This window comes from Pinus tabuliformis, chromosome 1_1, assembly GCF_031772625.1.
Source record: "Pinus tabuliformis cultivar Carrire ecotype Pingquan chromosome 1_1, CPIR1, whole genome shotgun sequence".
Taxonomy (NCBI): Eukaryota; Viridiplantae; Streptophyta; class Pinopsida; order Pinales; family Pinaceae; genus Pinus; species Pinus tabuliformis.
Window position 1 is genome coordinate 724,653,171 of NC_142297.1, and position 21,030 is coordinate 724,674,200.

At 38.8% G+C, this 21,030-nt stretch overlaps 1 pseudogene; it reads right to left on the reverse strand.

Moving 5' to 3' along the window:
• Positions 1-4,682: 4,682 nt before the first annotated feature.
• Positions 4,683-6,358, reverse strand: LOC149215946 (tyrosine--tRNA ligase, chloroplastic/mitochondrial pseudogene; annotated as a pseudogene).
• Positions 6,359-21,030: the final 14,672 nt, after the last annotated feature.

Here is a 21,030-nt window from a genome sequence, read left to right on the forward strand (position 1 = left end):
TTATATTGCATTATTGGGCTAATCTACAATTAGATTTTCTACAGAGATCTTAGAGGTAGATTTGTAGAGAATTTGCAAAAATTCTACATGAACAAACTTTACTATGGAGTTACCTATGAGTTCTAGTATATCAAGCTCGAAATCCTTTGGGAGGGAGTACATGTAGACCCAAATCGGGGCAGCTAGGAATTTCTCCTTGTCAAGGTTGTAGCAAGGTTCCCAGTGCCTCATGAATAAGCCAACATTGTTCATGAAATAAGGGCCATTGTCTAGGATCATCTTCTGGTTGTCCAAATCTTCAAAGATTACTGTGAAGAAACCCTTAGCCCGTAGGCAAATATCAAAGGGAGCTTTTGGCTGCCACTTTAGCTGGATCCATCATAGGATATCAGCTTCCCTCGGCTAGATACCCATAAATTTGCATATAATTGCATTGTCCTGCATAAATTGGCAGGATTGTCCAAGACGATTGCTAGGGTCACCACCTTGGGGTTTTTGTGTGCCTTTGGGAGGCAGCGACCCTTCATGTGCGCTTATCATTGAGCCCCAAGTGTCGGCGTCAATGTCGGGTTTCCTTTGTGCGGACTAGAAGTGGATGGGGGAGCCGAAGGCGGATGAGCTGCGCTGATGTGTACTGATTTGAAGGAGGGTGTGGATCCCCCTCCCCCGGGAGGCCCCATCTTGAGTTCGCTCGGCCTGAAGCTAATCGTTTAGGGATAGCGACAGTCGTGGGAGCAAGAAAGGGATGATGTTGCAAGGGTCAAGGTTCCATAGTTAACCCTAGTTGTCTTCTGGGCACACTTCAGAGCTCTAATTCATGAATAGATTGAAGAAGAGAGATATCAATAATTTGATATTTACTATTTCTATAGTTAGGATGTGAGAGTTGTATTGTTAGGAATATTAGGTCTAACTGTTTAAAACATATTGCACCAAGAGAATGCAATACCATTATACAGTAGATGAGAGAACCTCTTTAAGCCATCTTGAGCTTGTAGTTGAAGTAAGAATAATAACAAAAGATCCTGGTTCTAAATGTAACTATGGTTGAATAAATTTATATATTTATTATCATTTTGTTCAGTTTTGTTTTATTTTATTTTTATTTTTAATTAAAATAATATTGAATTAAAATCCATTAAATTAAATTAATAATAAATGAATATTTGTAAATATATAATCATAATTAAAAATAAGTCTAATCTATAATTATTAAATATTTTTAAATAAAATTAATAATATTCGACAATTAGTTTCAAATGTTATTACATTAAAATATTGGAGAATATTTTAATAGGAAAGTCAAAAAAATATAATTTTTAAATAAAATTAATAATGTTTAATAATTAGTTTTAAATGTTATTATATTAAAATATTGGAGAATATTTTAATAAGAAAGTCGAAGAGGATGAACCACATTAGAGTGGTTCTAAATAGCCAACAACTTATGATGTGATTAATTCAAAAGACATTATCAATTATGGATAAAAAAAATTCTAAAATAGAACATGAATATAATTTTTATAAGTTTAAAATTAATGAATTTTGATAGAATAAATATTAATATCTTTATTGGAACAATATACTTTATAAAGTTTCCAGAAGGCATATATAATTTTGAAGAGGAATGGTTGGCATTGAAAAAGTTAGTCATTCCATATTGTAGAAGCACATAGGAGTCCATCCTTAGAGAGGGTGCCTCTCCTCTCCTCAACTAACATGGTTGGGTTTTCCAGGACTCTAAGATAATGGGGACTCTCGCACGATAAGGTGATGAAGATGCAGGGCTCCCTTTAGTTGAATATCAGGATGTCAATGACGATAGTGAGCTTCTGGGGTTTCTATCGTATAGAAATTGGTTCAGATGTTGGCAGTTTTAGGATAAAATTGCAAACCAAAACCACCCAAACCAAAAACCATAGTATTTACTCCTGCGAACTTGTTGGCAAATCTATGGCACCCGAAGTTTTTAATAAAAATTGAGGCCTGTTGGTCTGTGAGGAGTAGAGTAAGGGAAAGCGTGTGAGAAGAAAAATAGCGAAAGGGGCTAGCACCAAGTCTGACGACTGGGTCTCTATGTGCAAGAAGTGAGAAGGAAAAGCTCCTAAATTTGTGTGCATCACGTTGATAAAGATAAAGCAACACTTGTTCTGTTGAGGACGACGAATCTTTAACAATGTCGTGAGGAGACCTCATAAAAGACTACATATTGACATAACAAGGAATCGAAAGGACCTGTGCTTGTAGAATAAAGGTAAAGAAAAAGTATACACGTCTGTAAATGTAATTTTTTTTTGGGATAACATGTTCATATGCTCTGCCCTGTAATGTATGGTTGTCACATTTGGTGATGCCCAAATAACCAGCGGTCGGTAGCTTTGTCAACTGCACAAAAGATGAACTTCTTGAATCTTCACTATCTTCTTTTTGGCTCTAGATCCAGCAACACTGTGTGGACCATTAACTCTTCTCCAAATTGATGGTGTGCATGTTTCAGATACTCAAACAAAATATCCGCCCAAACTCACTTCAACATTTCCTTTGCTAGTTTTGGCCCTATTTCCCATCTACAAATGAAGAAGATATCCTACTTCTAGGATCTGCTAGTCTGAAAAAAGCCAAAGCAATAGACAAGCCATCAAAGTATTTAAAACACCCACAGGTCAAACTATTTGACATGAATAGAGACAAATAAATTATTTTTTTCCTGAATGTAAACCTGGGGCTGGAGAACAAAATCCTGACAATGATGGGATTTAAGGAAGATACTCTTCCTACCGTTTACTCTTCAGTAGCAAATGGAAGACATGCTGAAAAAAATGGAAAGATGTTTTTGATAATATAAGAAAGAGAGTAGAAGTATGAACAAACAATTCCCTCTCCCTAGTAGGTAGAACTCTCCTCATTCAATTTGACATGTAAGGCATTCCGATTTATCAAAGCTCCAATGTTCTGGCACCAAAGAGAGTGATCAATGAAATAGAAGGCATCCTTCAACAATTCCTGTGATAAGAGAAAACCATCGAGAAAAAAATGCACCTTTTAAATTAGAGATCGGTATCAAGCCCCATTTGAGCCGGAGGTACAGGGATAAGAAAATTGGAGCAAATGAAGAAAGCCCTTTGTGCAAAAGTGTATTGAAGTGGCAAGTTGCAGCGCTCGCAAAGTTGACAACTCAGGTTCAAAAACTCACATTCTCACCCTGTATTCTAGAATTCAATTAAAAAGAAAGTGTATCGCAGGCTATTAGTGGAAGGTGAGAAGCTTTGAATCAGAATCTTAAAAAATTAATCTAGGGAACAAAAGCCTAACATCATTAGAAGGCCAATCCACTCTCCCTAAAGGGGCTCATCGATATAACATTATGAGCATCAAACATTTAGTTGACATTGGACAATCATATGTTTTGGGATGTAAACAATGGGAAGAAGATAAAATTATGGGATGATGCATGGCCAAAAATAGGCCACTGACATCAATACAGGGTCTACTCTGAGTTACCTTAGAAATGAAGAAATGTGCTTGAATTTATGCAACAGATTACTAGAATTTAGTAAAGTTACTCTGTATCTTGGTGAAAGTAAATTTGGTTTCAGTTTTCAGTTGCCTAGTTTTTAATAATTCACTAAGTAGTTGCAGTGTTATTTAACATACCACTGTGAACACCCTCATTGGCATAAAGATCATGGTATAGTAAATTTGGTTTCAGTTTTCAGTTGCCTAGTTTTCAGTAATTCACTAAGCAATTGCAGTATTATTTAACATACCACTGTGAACACCCTCATTGGCATAAAGATCATGGTATAGTAAATTTGGTTTCAGTTTTCAGTTGCCTAGTTTTCAGTAATTCACTAAGTAGTTGGAGTGTTATTTAACATACCACTGTGAACACCCTCATTGGCATACAGATCATGGCATAATGGGACTTATATGTCTTCATATCAAGGCTTCACCTCTTCATTAGTTGTTATTAGATTATAATTATATATGTCTTCATATCAAGGCTTCACCTCTTCATCAATTGTTATTAAATTATAATTACAATTATTCTAGGTCTTTGCCCATTTACATTTACATGCCCATACAGAGGGATCAATAACATAATTAATTATAATAGCAACATCAATGGGAGTTATGTGCTGGGGATTATATTACCATACAGGGATCAATAACATAATTAATTACAATTACAATGTCAACGTGGGTTAAGAGTTTGGGAACGAGATACTACAATGTCAATGTGGGTTAAGAGCTGGGGACCGGGATATTACAGTGCCCACTGAGGAACCGGTCAATCAGGTCTATTGCCTATATATGAAAATGACTTTTAACTTTATGAAAGATATGCCTACGCCTTAAAATGTTAAGAAATGTATAAATTTACTATAACTGTTTTGATTGCCCAAAATCTCATGAGAATACCTCGAGTGAACATACATCTCAAACTGCATCTATGAATCTAAGAAAATTGGGCCAAGCTAGCACAACTCACCTACAAATTTCTATTTGAAATCAGTGAAGTGTGTATCATGAACATTAACAACTTGACTACATCATTCGTTTGAAGCAAAAGACACACATAACTGAAACAATCTCAAGCCTGCTATCATAGTTGATTGAAAACAAATTTTGGGTCCTTTATCTATTCAAACAATCAATGTCCTGAAGGCCATGCGCATGAATTAAGCTATCCTTACAACCAACTTGTTCATTTTTCCCGCCGATAGAAGCAACAATTTATCATCGACAATATCAGTTGCTTCAATAATTTTCCCCTCATTGTCTACTCTTTGGTTATTCATGTAGAGACCTCCTTGTCTTATGAGACACTTCACTGTTGCTTTATTTGGTAACAACCCGACTTTCACATATAAATCCACCAGAGATGAACTCAACACCTCATTATACGACAACAAGGAGGATGGTACTTCATTTGCAATGGAATCAATAGTTTTCCAATCTAAGTGAGTCTTTGAACCATGAGCCAAAGCCTCTGTTGCCCTCAAGGCCTCCGATCCTTCTTCACCATGAACGAGACAATTCACTTCTTCAGCAAGTTTCCTCTGAACAGAATTGGGGAAGTACCCAAGCTTTTTCATGCCTTCTTCAAGCTGAGAATTTTTTTCGCGGATCAAGAAAGAAAGCTTTTTCAAAAATACTATCACATTTGCATCAGAGATCCCAATAAAATGTTGGTAAAACTTGTAAGGGGAAAGCATGGAAGCAGAGAGCCAAATTGCCCCATCTTCTGACTTCCCAAACTTGGTCCCATCACTTCTCAAAATAAGTGGAAATGTCAACCCGTAAGTCCCTTCTTGCTGAAGAACCTTCCCAATCAATTCAGTCCCTGCAGTTATATTCCCCCATTGATCACTTCCCCCAATCGGAACCGAAATACTCTCATTCTTAAATAGGTGAAGAAAATCATAACCATGCAGCAATTGATTTGAAAAATCAGTGAAGTTCATCCCCTCCTCTGACTGCAGCCTCTTCTTCACACTCTCCTTGGCAATCACGGTGTCCACTCTTGCATGCTTCCCGATATCTCTGAGAAAATCCAGCAGCTTGAATTATTTCCACCAATCATAATTATTTATCACTATAGCAGAAGAATGATGAAACCCTAAATTTCCATCATGGGTATCATTCTTCTGCCCTAATATCTGCTCTAGAATCATCCTAATACCACCAGAATTCCTACTAATTGTCTCTTCGTCCAGTACAGGCCGTTCAGAGCTTTTACCAGAGGGGTCCCCAACCCTACCAGTGGCTCCCCCAACTAAAGCTACAGGCACATGGCCACATTTTTTAAACCATGATAATACAATAATACAAAGCAAGTTTCCCAAATGCAAACTCTCTGCAGTTGGATCAAAACCACAATAAACTTTAATGGGCCTAGTCCTAGGGTTGGAGCAAGCTGCCCGGAGATCTTAGTGGGTAATGGATTCTATCAGGCCCCGTTCTTCCAAGATGTCAATTACATTACGTTGTATCCTAAGAAGCTCTCTGTCCCTTTGAATTTCATTTATTGTCGCTTGGGCATCTTTGGTGCATAAACTCGGACTAGAGTTGAGGTTTGTATTGAAAGGTTGAAACTTGACCAAGTATTCATGTTTTTGAGCATTGAAAAAACTATGAGCAATGGCTGCAGTGCTGATAAGATAAATATATTTATGTCCAATTATTGAAAACAAAGTAGGTCAAAGGGATTATTGAGTACAATGATGTCCATACAATGTGGGAGAACCAAATTGTCTCCTATAAAAGATACAATGCATGAATATAAAAGATACAATGTATGGAATGCCCTGGCGGAGAAGATCCAAGAGCTAATGGGTTGGAGGATCAAACCCATCTCTCCTAACATCTAAGGCTAAATGAAGAACACTGAAGAAAACTCCACAAACTCTGTTGGACCGATGAAGGGCCAGGGGAAAGTGCAAGCTAGCCACTAAATCGTTGCCTGGGGGAGTTCGCGCATTGCTAATGTCTAGAGGACCTAGTCTGTCTCCCGGGAATGGAGCTAAGACGGATTTGCTATTGAGATCTCATGTGGTGGGGTGAGGTCCCAAGGATCCTCATTGATATATAGTTTATATATGTATTGGTATCAATCAGTCTCTTTGTGCCCTTGCCTTAAGGTAGTACTTTGAAAAATGTCGTGATCCTCTGTGTGGGGTCAAGTATGATGGGAGGCTAAAGAATATCCACTCAGAACCTGATAGCCTCCTGCATATATAGGGCCAAACATCTCTGATCAGGATACCTGAAAAAGTTGTGAGGGTTTGAGAATCTATGAACAAGTAATGGAACCTTCCTCAGGTCTCGTAGTAGACAGGGCATCCAAAAATGAAGTGCACCACGGTCTCCACTTCCTGTAAATGACATACCTAGAAGATTATGTCTGATCTATCAATCTAGTGGTTTGTCTCTACCCGAAGTCTATGAGAACCTACTCTGAAGTGACCTAGAGGAATCTGAAGAGCATGCATCCAGTGGCGAAACATATATTGGGGTAGAACAATGAGCTTGTCTCTCAACTCTAAGAAGTGCTTAGCGTAGAAGGCCATCTTTGGGTGCAACCCTCCTGAAGGATTGACCCAGGTGACCTGGATGAACTGCCTGTAGATGTCCTCCTTGATGATCTTGTTCAACTCTTGTCTAGTTGGTAAAAGGTGACCAGGAGCATCTAAGGAATATCGAAAAGGAGGGAGACAATCCAACTAAATGGCCACTCACTCTAAGAGATCTAAAACTCCTATAAACCAACATCTAGCCCGACTTGAGGCAGTATAATGAGAAATAGTCTTAGAAGAGTAAGATGCCAAGTAAGGATATCAGTACCTACTATTTGTCAAGTCTAAGGATATCAGTACCTACTATTTGTCAAGTCTACAAAGCCCTAAACACGTGCAAGAATGAGACTAATCTGAAGACCATCTCAAGCCGAAAGGGATGAGCTCCAAACTTTGCAAGGATGATATGCTGAGGTACTATCTGTTTGCATCTAATGATGCAACAAAGAAGAAGAATCTGGACTCTCTCAATTGAAGCCTAATTTAACTCAAGTAAAGACAATCCCCAAATCTCTAAGCCATATAGAACAGTGGGACAGATCAAGGTGTCCATGAGGCTCATCTTGGACGAGATGTCCTAGGAGTGATGTCGAAAGCACTGTCTCTTGAGAAGGGCTAAGGATCCATATCCTTTATTGATCCGAGGCTAAAGCACTGGTCACAAACTGAAGCGGGGACCTGATAATTGCACCCCTAAGTAAGTATACATGCTGGTGATCGCAACCTCCTCCCCTCTAAATAGGAAGTGAAGGTTCGAAGTTTTCTTCACCCCATTGAAGATCATAACCTTGGTTTTAACCATGTTGACTATTAACTATTGAAGATCACAAAACAGAGCTAAGGCATACAATTGCCTCTATAATCCTTCTGGGAATGAGGAGAGGAGGATCATGTCATCAGCAAAGAGTATAATAGATATCAAAACCTGGCAAAGAAGGTAGCCTTCAGTGTCCTGGATATGCTCGTCTAGAAAAGCCTCCAACTCAACAATATAGATCCCAAATAGGGTAGGGGACAATGTAGCCCCTTGTTTAACCCTAGTAGTGCTTCAGATGAAACCAAACATCCCATGAACCGTGCAAAGATGACCAAGGACAGACTCATATATGTGCATAATAACTGTCAATAGGGTCGTCGAGATGCCAATATCTATGAGTCTTTAGAGTAATTCTAGCCTCATAATAGAGTCAAGCTTTCTAAAAATCTACAAAACAACATTAGACTTTCAAAGAGCATTGTCGTGCCTCCTCAATCATGGCGCAGAGGGTGAAGATGTGGTCAATGGTTTGATGAGTCGATCGAAAACTTAATTGCCCCCTAGCTCTAACTTGTCTCTGCTCAAGGTCATTGGAGAGCTTCCTATGTAGAACAATAGCATACAACTTCGAGAACGTGTGGCCCACCATGATCGTTCTGTAGTTATTGGGATTTGAGCTAGAACTTGATTTGTGCATCAGATGGATGATGTGGTGTGCCCATGCTGGTGGAAAAACTTCACAAATTACATGGTTGAAGAGATCAACCAAGTAGCTAACCAAAGCATGGAAACCGTGCTTAAAGAACTTTGTTGGTAACCTTCCTCATCAGTTATTTTTTTGTTGTTCATCACCCAAATGGCCTCTCTAATATCGTTGTCTGAGAATAGGTAACATGAAGATGGTGGGGAGGTAACATGAATATGGGCCTTGTTGAGAATGCAACAAGATGATGGAGCCTAGTGGAAAGAAGTCGCCTTCCCTAAGTGGGCCCGCAGGCTATTTTTGGCGCAAAGTCTATTTTTAGACTATGTCTATTTTTAGACATATGGATCATGGTATATGAGTTGCAGGATGCTATTTTTGGATGATTTTCATGTTGGTAAAAATAGATGGACTTCTATTTTTAGACATATGGGCGGTTTCTATTTTTAGATTGCGAGGCTAAAAATAGAACAGTCAAATATTATTAGCTCATAATAATATTTGGACTATAAACATTATCTTATCCTCTTGGAGCACTTTAGTTTGAGCTACAGATGTGGCACATGCAGCTATCAGAAGGAAATACGCTTTTCTTGTGGGTCAGTTGAGCTATTGCATGGTGGACTTCAGTTAGAACTCATGTGGTTGAGTTTGGTGGAGTTGATTGAGGAGTTGATGGAGTTGTGTTCAGTTTAACTTGGTTGAACTAGTTGTATTTAGTTTAACTGCAAATACACTAGTGATGAGTGATGTGAATTAATTGTTAATTAATTCACTAATTATTAACTCATAAAGCAACTAAAGAATACATCAGTTAACTCAGTGCATGGACAGTTCAGTGGAGACAGGTGTTAGAGGTTGAGATTCCTATCAGTTGTGACTATAGTTGTGCATGAGATCTTGCACAATTAATGGATTGAATAATCCCAATGAGGATTGCGTGGTTTAGCCAAGGAAATACGAGTTTGTTTCAGCCATTCATCATTATTCTCATGCAGGATTGCGTAGTGGAGGCAGGCAGACAGTGGAGGAGATTTGAACCTGTGATTGGTTCAGATCTGAGCTAGTTTGTGTGTAACAGGTGGAGATAGTACTAAGTACTTGTGAGGAGTATTGTACTATGTATTGTTACATGTTCTCAATCATTATAATATACAGATAGTGTGGGGTTTTCAGCTGTATGCTTTCCCTGGGTTACATATTGTGTTAATGTGTGCATGCGATTGATGTTTCATTGTTTTTAATTCCGCAAAATTGATGATCAACGTAGAGGAGGTTATGTATTATGCATGTATTCCGCAATAGTGTATAATCGGGATGATCTCTATGAATAAGTGTCATATTATTCAAAATTTCTACATGGTATCAGAGCTGTTGATCATCGGATCTATTATTCAGAAAGTGTTTACATTTTATTTCTTGAGGCAGAGTCTGTAATCGGGCTAGGTAGCCTCTGGATTAATCCTTCCTCTGGAAGGTGAGATATCCGGTAAAATCCCATACAGTCAATCTCTGTACGAGAAATACTTTTTTCTCACGAATTTTAGATCAGAGGCAGTTGAATTTTCAGCTAGTGGAATTCGAATTTGCAGCAGTGTTTTCTTGGTGTCAAAGTTGAAATGTCTTTCAACGGATTGCGATTGGAGTATGCTCTTGAGGGCAACTCAAATTATATTGCATGGAAAGACAGGATGGAGGCGGTGTTAGATGAAAATGGGTTGAAGGAGTTCATAGAGGCTGAGGTCCCAAAGCCTACTGATGCTGCTCACGTTGAGGTTTGGCAAAAGAAGACAACAAAGTGTTGAAGGATTTTGTTGGAGGGCGTGAAGGATCACATTGTGTCCAGCCTGCATGGAAAGGCTTCTCCATACTTGATGTGGAAAGCATTGACAGATCTATTCCAAAGCAAGAGTGACCAGAGGAAGTTGGCGCTCAAGGATAAACTCAGAAACATTAAGTGCGAGAAGGGAGACAATATGCCCAAGTATCTCACGAAGTTCACTCAGTGCAGGGATGAGCTAGGAAGTGTGGGGGTGACTGTCGATGATGAGGACTTGGTGAGCTTGGCTCTCCTTGGTCTTCCAAAGAGTTGGCATTCCTATCAGGACTCCATTAATGGTCGAGAGATATTGCCAGGATGGGAGAGACTTTGGTCAGATCTTGTGCAGGAGGAGATTAGGCGGAATACCAGGGATGGATCTTCATCAAAGGCACCTAATGAAGAAAATTGCGCTTTGGCTGCCAAAGAAAAGAAGGGGAAGAACAAGAAAGGTTCTCATTCCGGAGAAAAAGGAAAGAAGCAGGACATGTCCAAGGTGAAGTGCTTTCACTGTCACCAGCACGGACACTATGCCACAAATTGTCTATAGAAGAAGAAAAATAAGCAAGTTGTTGGATCTACAGCAGGAGAGGCCTTAGCCTCACAATTTGAGCTTGATTTTTCATTGATTTCATGCTTGGTATCAAGTGTGATGGGATCGGTATGGTTCTTGGACAGTGGTGCGTCTTTTCACATGACAGGAGATCGAGATTTGTTTTCTGATCTGGAGGAGAAAGATCTTGAAATGCACATCGAGATGGGCGATGATGGTAGATACAGTGCGATCAGTATCGGTACCATTTCCTTTGAGAGGGAGTCTAGTAAACCCTTCATATTGAAGGAAGTGATGCATGTTCCAGGATTGAAGAAGAATCTTATCTCTGTGGCGATGTTATAAGACAAGGGATATGATGTTGTTTTCAACGAGGGAAAGGCTTTCCTACGCAGTAAGGCAACTGGAGAAACCCGGAAGATAGGGGTTCGAGTTAGGAACCTTTATCAGTTGCATGTAGATGTCTGCGCAAAAATGGCATGCAATTCAGAAGGATTTGTGAGCTGGGATGATGGCGAGCTGTGGCACAGGAGATTGGGTCACCTTCACCATGGAGCCTTGAAGATACTGCAACAGATTACTACAGGGCTTCCTAAAGGCACTCTTGCGCAGTCAGATCAGTGCAAGGGGTGTACTTTGGGAAAATTTGTGAAAGCCACCTCTCACGAGAAGGATAGTTGCGCCACGACGATCCTTGAGAGAATTCACAAAAACGTGTGTGGACCTTTCTCAGTAGCTTCGACAACAAAGCATAGGTATTATGTGATATTTGTTGATGATTTCACTCGAAAGTGCTAGATCTTCTTCATGCAGAAGAAGAGCAAGACATATTCAAAGTTCTGTGAGTTCAAAGCACTGGTCGAGAAGGAGTCAGGGAAGAAGGTGAAGGCTCTTAGGAGCGACAATGGTGGTGAATACATCTCTAGTGAGTTCAAGGATTTCTGCAGCGCAGAAGGGATTCGAAGAGAGCTCATAGCTCCCCATAACCCACAACAGAATGGGGTTGCTGAGCGGAAGAATAGAACGATCGTGGGTGCTGCACGGGCGATGTTGCATGATCAGGGCCTACCCCTTCACTTGTGGGCGGAAGCATGCAATACTGCAGTATATGTGCAGAACCGTTGTCCTCACAGGATACTTGGCATGAGTACACCCGAGGAGGCTTATTCTGGTAAGAGGCCTGATATTTCTCATTTGAGGATTTTTGGTTCTAACGTTTACATGCATGTGACAAAGGATGCCAGGAAGAAGCTGGAGCCGACCGCAGAGGTTGGGATATTTGTGGGGTACACTGATACGCCCCACAACTATCATGTGTATTTTCCAGATAGTCGCAAGACTGTTGTGTGATGGGATATAAAATTTCAGGAGGAGAAAGCCATGAAGTGTTCACTTGAGAGGGAGCCACACTTGCATGCAAATGAGGAGCTATTAGTTCCTAAGGATGAGATTCAGGACGTGGATTAGCCACATGACGAAGTTCATGGAGTGGAAGAGACCACTCATGCAGCGCCAACCATCAGAGGGCGAAAGCCCATTACAAAAGCTAAGCGACTGGCTCAAGATGCAAAGAAGGTTGTAGGATCACCTACAACTCAACGTAGACAAAGATAGTCACCTGATCGGTACACTGGATACATGGCTCTTGTGAGCAAATGTGTCGTGACTGAGCCATCCTCTTTCGAGGAATTTGTGGAGGATCCCACATGGGTAGATGCCATGGTGGAAGAGTATGATTTGATTGTCAGAAACAGTGCATGGGAGATTGTCCCAAGACCGGAAGGGAAATCAGTGGTGGGTTCGAGATGGATCTACAAAATGAATCAGGCAGCTGACGGGAGTGTGGAGAAGTACAAGGCAAGATTTGTTGCCCGAGGCTTCTCACAGATAGAGGGGATCGATTATGAGGAGACCTTTGCACCTGTCGCAAGGTATTCTTCCATACGAATGATTCTTGCTCTCTCAACACAGATGGGGTGGCACATTCATCAGATGGATGTGAAGACTGTGTTCCTCAATGAAGTCATTGAGGAGGAGGTGTACATAGAGCAACCTGAAGGTTTCAAGATCTTCAACAGCGAGTCGCATGTGTGCAGGCTCAAAAGAGCACTGTATGGGTTGAAACAAGCACCACGTGCTTGGTACACACGGATAGATAGTTATTTCACCAGACTTGGATTCTCCAAGAGTGAGGTGGATCCTAACCTATACCAGATTGTGGTGGAGGGTAAGTTGCTTATCATTGTACTTTAAGTAGATGATTTGATTCTAACAGGTGATGAGCTATTGATACTTTCATGCAAGGATGAGCTTGCTAAGGAGTTTGAGATGAAGGACTTGGGCCTCCTTCATTATTTCCTGGGATTGGAAATTTGGCAGCGCAGTGATGGACTATTTGTTTCTCAAGGTAAGTATGCTCGGGAGATACTGGAGAAGTTCAACATGCATCGCTGCAAGCCTGTTGATACTCCTCTTCCTGGAGGTTGGAGGAAGGAGGATGCTACTTCAGCAGAAGTAGTGGATGTCACTGTTTGTCGATAGTTGGTGGGGTCGCTTATGTATCTGGTCAATACACGACCCGATATCTCTTCTGGAAGGCAGGCAAGCATGTATTGCGTTATCTCAGAGGCACATTGGGATATGGATTGTGGTACAGACAGGAGGATGACGTGAAGCTATGTGGCTTCACGGATGCAAATTAGGCAGGGAGCCCAATGGACAGAAAGAGCACATCTGGAGGGGTCTTCAGTATCGGGTCGACAACAGTTTCTTGGTACATTAGGAAGCAAAGATCCATGGCACTCAGTTCAGTAGAGGCTGAGTATATGGCAGCAAGTTTGGCTGCATGCGAGGCTATATGGATGAGGAAGATCCTGGCCGGGTTGTTCGGTTCATGCTTGGAGCCTACTGTGATTTACTATGATAACCAGAGTTGCATTAAAATCTCAGCTAATCCAATATTTCATGATAGATCTAAGCACATTGACATCAGGTACCATCATATTAGAGATTGTGTGCAGCGGAGAATCATGTTACTTTCATACATTCCAAAAGAGGATCAGGATGCTGATATCTTGACGAAGGCGCTCACCAGGAGCAAATTCGAATACCACCGAGGCAGGATAAGGGTTGCTGATAATCCATATCTTGTTGAGAGGGAGTCTTGAGAATGCAACAAGATGATGGAGCTTAGTGGAAAGAAGTCACCTTCACTAAGTGGGCCCGCAGGCTATTTTTGGCGCAAAGTTTATTTTTAGAATATGTCTATTTTTAGACATATGGATCATGGTCTATGAGTTATAGGATGCTATTTGTGGATGATTGGTCATGTTGGTAAAAATAGATGGACTTCTATTTTTTGACATATGGGCGGTTTCTATTTTTAGACTGCCAGGCTAAAAATAGAACAGTCGAATATTATTAGCTCATAATAATATTTGGACTATAAACATTATCTTATCCTCTTGGAGCACTTCAGTTTGAGCTAAAGATGTGGCACATGCAGCTGTCAGAAGGAAATACACTTTTCTTGTGGGTCAGTTGAGCTATTGCATGGTGGACTTCAGTTAGAACTCATGTGGTTGAGTTTGGTGGAGTTGATTGAGGAGTTGATGGCGTTGTGTTCAGTTTGACTTGGTTGAACTAGTTGTATTTAGTTTAACTGCAAATAAATTAGTGATGAGTGATGTGAATTAATTGTTAATTAATTCACTAATTATTAACTCATAAAGCAACTAAAGAATACATCAGGTAACCCAGTGCATAGACAGTTTAGTGGAGACAGGTGTTAGAGGTTGAGATTGCTATCAGTTGTGACTATAGTTGTGCATGAGATCTTGCACAATCAATGGATTGAATAATGCCAATGAGGATTGCGTGGTTCAGCCAAGGAAATACGATTTTGCTTCAGCCATTCATCATTATTCTCATGCAAGATTGCGCAGTGGAGGCAGGCAGATAGTGGAGGAGATTTGAACCTGTGATTGATTGAGATATGAGCTAGTTTGTGTGTAACAGGTGGAGATAGTACTGAGTACTTGTGAGGAGTATTGTACTATGTATTGTTACATGTTCTCAATCATTATAATATATAGATAGTGTGGGGTTTTCAGCTGTATGCTTTCCTTGGGTTACATACTGTGTTAATGTGTGCATGCGATTGATGTTTCATTGTTTTTAATTCCGCAAAATTGATGATCAACGTAGAGGAGGTTATGTATTATGCATGTATTCCGCAATAGTGTATAATCAGGATAATCTCTGTGAATAAGTGTCATATTATTCAAAATTTCTACAGGCCTGCCTCGGAATATCATAAAGGTTGGAAGTGTCAGATAGAAAATGGGAGCATTAGGGAAGGATGGTATGCTAGAATTGCTTAGGAGAGTGGGCAAGGAGAGAAAAAAGTTCTTGTGTTTTGTTAGGTCCCTATACTACTAGTATAACCCCTTATTGTTATTAGTGCAACCCCCTTATTACATTAATGTGCCCATTTACTTCCCATATTGCTATTATTCTTCCCCATAGACGCCCACTATTGTTATTGTTGTGCCCTTACAATATTATTGTTATGTAGGATTTGATTATATTGTGACCCATTAGACTCATATATATAGAACATAGGTCATGTCATTTGTATCATCGAAGAATTATTCATTTGTGTAATGTAAAGGAGGTTTCCCCTCGAAGAGGCTAATTTTGAAGTCGTTGATCTATCTCTTCTTTTATTTTGTGAGATGGTTGCTTAACATTTGGTATGAGAGCTTTGGATTCTAGGGTTTCGCTGTTACAAACAGGTCATTGTGGCGTTTTCACTATAATTTTTTTTCTACGAAGCTTCAGAAGATGACATTAAAACCCAATGGATCCAAAATCTTGGTGAACCTCGTGTATGAATTACATGCCTTGGTTTGCTATGTTTTCGAAGGTATGATCCAAGGAAATTAGTGTTTTTGCAAGCTCCCGAATTCCATCTCAAATAGGTGACCTTGGGAAAATCATCATAACTTTCTCTTTGAGCATCAGATTCAAATTTCATAAAAGGTGACAAAAAGAGGACGAAATGTAGTTTGTTGGATATAGTTTTCAGGTCTGAACGTCGAAATAGGGACCCATGGAACTTCATACAAATTCGCTCTAATGAACCAGTCTATAATCAAGACATCATGGGATATTGGGCATAACTCTTTCTTGGAGAATCCATACTCGATCAGACTTGTGGTGTTGGAAAGAGGACTCATAGGACTACCACAAGATGAAATTCAGACCTTGGAGACTTGAAATTACAGAGATTCAACAGATTGAATATCGAGCTTCTACAAAGAAAAAAAAAGTGTATAGTCTTTTAAAAATTGCATAAGTTTTGTTTGAAAAATTAGTTTGAAGTGATTCAAAGGGCATAGTTTTAATGCACTAACAGAAATTACCACTCCTCAAACTCTCAAGATAGAAGTACATATCAAGAAGAAAAAGGTAATAATTTTGATTGATTCGGGTCGTACCCATAATTTTATTCATTGTAAGATAGCCAAGGAATTGAATTTCTTCCTATATCTAGCACCCAGAGTGTCAAGTGATGGTTGCAAATGGAGGAACCATAAATTGCCTTGGAAAGTGCCATAATATCAAACTACCCATGGGAGAATATGTATTGAATAGTCTAATGCTTTCCATTCCAATGGGTGGTGCCGATGTTGTACTAGGACTCCAATGGTTACAATCTTTGCGTACGATAGCTTTTAATTTTCAAAAGCGTTTCTTAAATTTTTTTTGGGAAGGAAAAGAAGTTGAATTAAGGGGTATCGCAGGGAAACTAGGAAATATAATCATCTCTAATGGCATGACAAATATTATAAAGAAATAACAACTGGGCGTAATTGCACAATTATGTTCACTAGAGGTTCAAACAACAAAATCATATATTTCTCCAAATCTCCAAAAATTCTTGGACAATCATTCTAAGGTTCAAGCAGTGGAAGATCACATCGAGCATCAACAACAAGTTCTCCAACTCTTAAAATATAACCTCACTTTGGCACAAAATCAAACGAAACAACAAGAAAATTAACATCGCAGTGAAAGAAGTTTCGATATAGGCCACTGGGTATTTTTACGGCTACGACCATACAAACAAATGTCCCTCAAACAAGCTAAGAAGGATAATAAATTATCACCAAAGTACTATGGTCCTTACAAGGTGTTGCAAAAGATTGGTACTATGGAATACAAATTGGAGCTTCCTGCATCTTCCCAAGTGCACCCAGTTCTCCATGTTTCATGTTTAAAGAAGATTATAGGTGACAAGTTCCCAATTCAAACAATATTGCCAGAGATTGACGAGGAAGGAAAAATCATATTGGAACCTGAAGTAGTCATAGAAACAAGAACCTAACATCTACGAAATCGATCAATTTTAGAGTATATCATCAAGTGGAAGAACTTACCTGCTGAAAATTCCACATGGGAGAATGATATTTTTATGCAGAAGCATCCAAACTACTCAAGCATTGAGGACAACACTTTTTTGAAGGAGAGGGGCATCTTAGGTCCCTATACTACTAGTGTAGCCCCTTATTGTTATTAGTGCAACCCCCTTATTATATTGTTGTCCCCATGTAGTCCCCATATTGTTATTATTGTGCCCCATAGAAGCCCACTATTGTTATTGTTGTGCCCATTACAATATTATTGTTAAGTAGGTTTTGATTATATTGTGACCCCTTAGACTTCTATATAAAAAGAGGAGGTCTTGTCGTTTGTATCATCAAAGAATTGTTCATTTGTGTAATGTAAAGGAGGTTTCCCCCTCGAAGAGGCTAATTTTGAAGTCATTGATCTATCTCTTCTTTTATTTTTTGAGCTGGTTGCATAACATCTTCTATGAGAGACAAAGAGTTGTTTCTTGCGATGGAGGAGACGATGATAAGAAGCTTTGAGGTTGGAGTAGAAGGATTGATAGTGGGTCAAAGCATATCGAAGTTTTCAATGTAGAATATTGCATTCATCATCGTACCATTTGTTCGTGGGGAAGATCCTACTTTTGGAGAGAAGGAAGTGGAACGAGTGGAGTGGGGGAAGGATTTGAGTGTTGCTTCCCAAATGGTAGATAAAAGATAGGTGTATTTAGTGGAAGCAGAATCAAGCAGGGTGAATTGGGTCTGTGATGGGAGCATCTTGTGTAGGGTAGAGGAGAGGATTTCAGGGCCACCTTAGTCAAATCGAAAGGTGGTTCGAGGTGGGCCCCGAGGGGAAGGATGAGGTGGAAGGGGAGGGTCAAACCAGAGAGAGAAGGAAAGAAGTGCATGATCAGTAAGGGGGACGGGGGAGGCTGAGAGATGGTGAATAAAATGGAGCAAGTTATGACTAGCAAGGACATAATCAACTACACTTGCACCCCCTCCATATGGCTGACATGTGAAAAAGCGGGAGTCTGGGAAACAAGGGAGACCATTTAAAATCAACAACTCTTGGGATTCCCCCAACTGAAATATATGCTTACCATAAACTGTAGTGGGCCCTAAAGCATCATCTAACATCTGGTGAAACCCTACTGAATCTGGATCTATCCCCTGGGTACAAAACACATCCTCTGATTGATCGTGGAGAGGGATCTAGAGATCTCTAGTACGAGCATTGAAGTCACCTAGGAGGATGACTTCCCCATCAACAGAGTATTGGGTGATGTCGGTGTACAAGTCTATAAAGGGGTCCCCATTTGAGCCATTATGGATGGAAAATGGTGAAGAGGCTGGGGGAAAGTAACAGACTGCAATGTATATGTCCCTCGGAGGAAAGACTCCGACGCTGATTTGAATCCACATGAACCCAACAAACTCATATTTGGCTACCAAAGATACCTTGTTTCGAAGTGAGTCACTAGCCAAACAAGCAACTCCACTTGATCCTCTGACCCCTCCTGAGCTCCTCGTCTCCTACCTGCAAATTGAGAGCCAATTGTAACCTGCAATATGTGGGAGAGGTCGAACAGGGCTTGCATGAGTCTCGGTCACGAAGAGGATGTCCGCTAATTCGAGAGCATCATATAAGAGTCCCAACGATGACCAGAAATATCCATTGTCATTCCAACAACAGATAGAAATGCATGTACTGTGTCGTCTCCCTAAGCAGGCCCGTCATTTGGAACCTCTGTTTTGGGGATCCCACCTAGGTGGGAAGGAGTCCTGAATGACCACCCGGAGATTCCTGATAACTACCCATTTCCATGCCTGCCCTACTGCCATAACCTGTTCTCTCGAACGTGCTGCCACAAAGTTATCATCACCAATAATTTTTCATCTAGACGAATTTGTGGTGTCAGTAAACAACCTCATTTATTAATTCTCCTCGTTATAAAATATGTTGAAGCTCACTTCTCGCAACTAAAACTTGTTAATCTTATAACAAACTTTCCTTTAATTAATAAAACTCAATAATACATAGATCAAAATTCATATGGATTCAAACTTTCCTTTAATTAATAAAACTTGATAATAAATAAATCAAAATTCATATTGATCCAAAATTTTAATTAAAATTTTATTAATTTAAAATAATTTAAAATTTTGAAAATTAATTTATCATTTACGAAATTTAAATTCAAGTGAAATTTATATATATATATATATATATTAACAAAATCTTATAAAATTATTACTAAAAAATTTCAAAACACTAATAAATACTATAAAGTTATATGATAAATTACTCAAACTTTGAAAATCAAATAATATTAATATAAAATTTACAAAGTATTTATCGTTTTTGGAAATTCTGTATTTTCCCATCAAAACTTCACTTGCAAAATTTCTATTTAAATGTAGAATATAATCTAAAAAAAATCGCTATATTAATTCATTTAACAAATAAGGAATTTTAAATTAAATTTTAATAATACTTAAATATGATAATTAATATGGTTATAACATGTTATAAAATTTCTTGGTATATTTTTCAAATGTTTTGGAAGCTTTTCATCTAATTAACATGATTTGAAATTTGGAATTATAAATTTAAATTGTAAAATTTTTGCAATACAAATATACACATTAGGTTAATGGTTTTCTACGGGTTACACGATTTTTTATTCTTTCTTATTCTCTATATTTTGTAGAATTTCATCATACTAAACTAGCAATTGCCCCAAAAAGATGCAAAGGGGTGTCAATAGGATTGTTAAATTGGGAAAAGTTAATGTTTGGTTTCATAATCATGTAAATGACATTGATATATTAAATTTTAAATTTTAGTGTTTTATTTTTTTAATATTTAGTGTGTGTATGTATATGTGTGTGTCTGTGTTTTAATTTTGTAACATTTGGGAGGTTGGAATTTATAGAATTTGCAAAAATACCATGTTCTACATTGCAAACCAACATTGAAGCTCTGGTTGAATTTTTTAATTAAAAGGAAATAATTTTTAACGCAAATCCTTACTAAATTTAGCAATGTGGTTGTAACAACTATGAGCAAAAGGTGCCAAAGATGTTATGGTTCATGACTCATGACTTGTCAAGTTTGAAATTTTCGAACATTGCCTTTGGAACATTCAAGTATAAAGCAGAGCTATAGTAAACTTTATTTGCAAAGTCCAGTGTTGGGTTGATTATAATGTTTTCGTTGAAATAATAAATGTGGTTACCTATATAAATATTTGTTTTTAAGAAGGTATTCTGGCTATTAGCAAAAGAAACATGCTTGCATTTTTTATCTTGTTAGGCTTTTATTTAGACCAACATTTCCATAATCTATGTTTATTACGTAGGTGATTGTTTTTTAGCCATCCATGAATTTCTAATTTAGAAGTGATAATTCCTGTAATGTAGGGGTTCTCTACTTATAGAATTCCTTACAGAGAATTATTCTTTTGGCCTAATGAAGAAGTATGTTCAAGATTTAGAGAAGCATTATTCAAAAGGTGTTCAATATTGTAGGGATGTTGTTATCCATCATTCAAAGCAGTTGTTTGAAATACACAAAAATCACGAAGATCCACATTTTTAGCAAAGATGAAAATTGGTCAACTCTAAAACAATCAGATATTTGGAGCAATTTCATTCCATTGATAATGAACATTTTTCTTAAATTCAACTTACAGATTTGAGGCTTCCAAAGTTCTGAAGC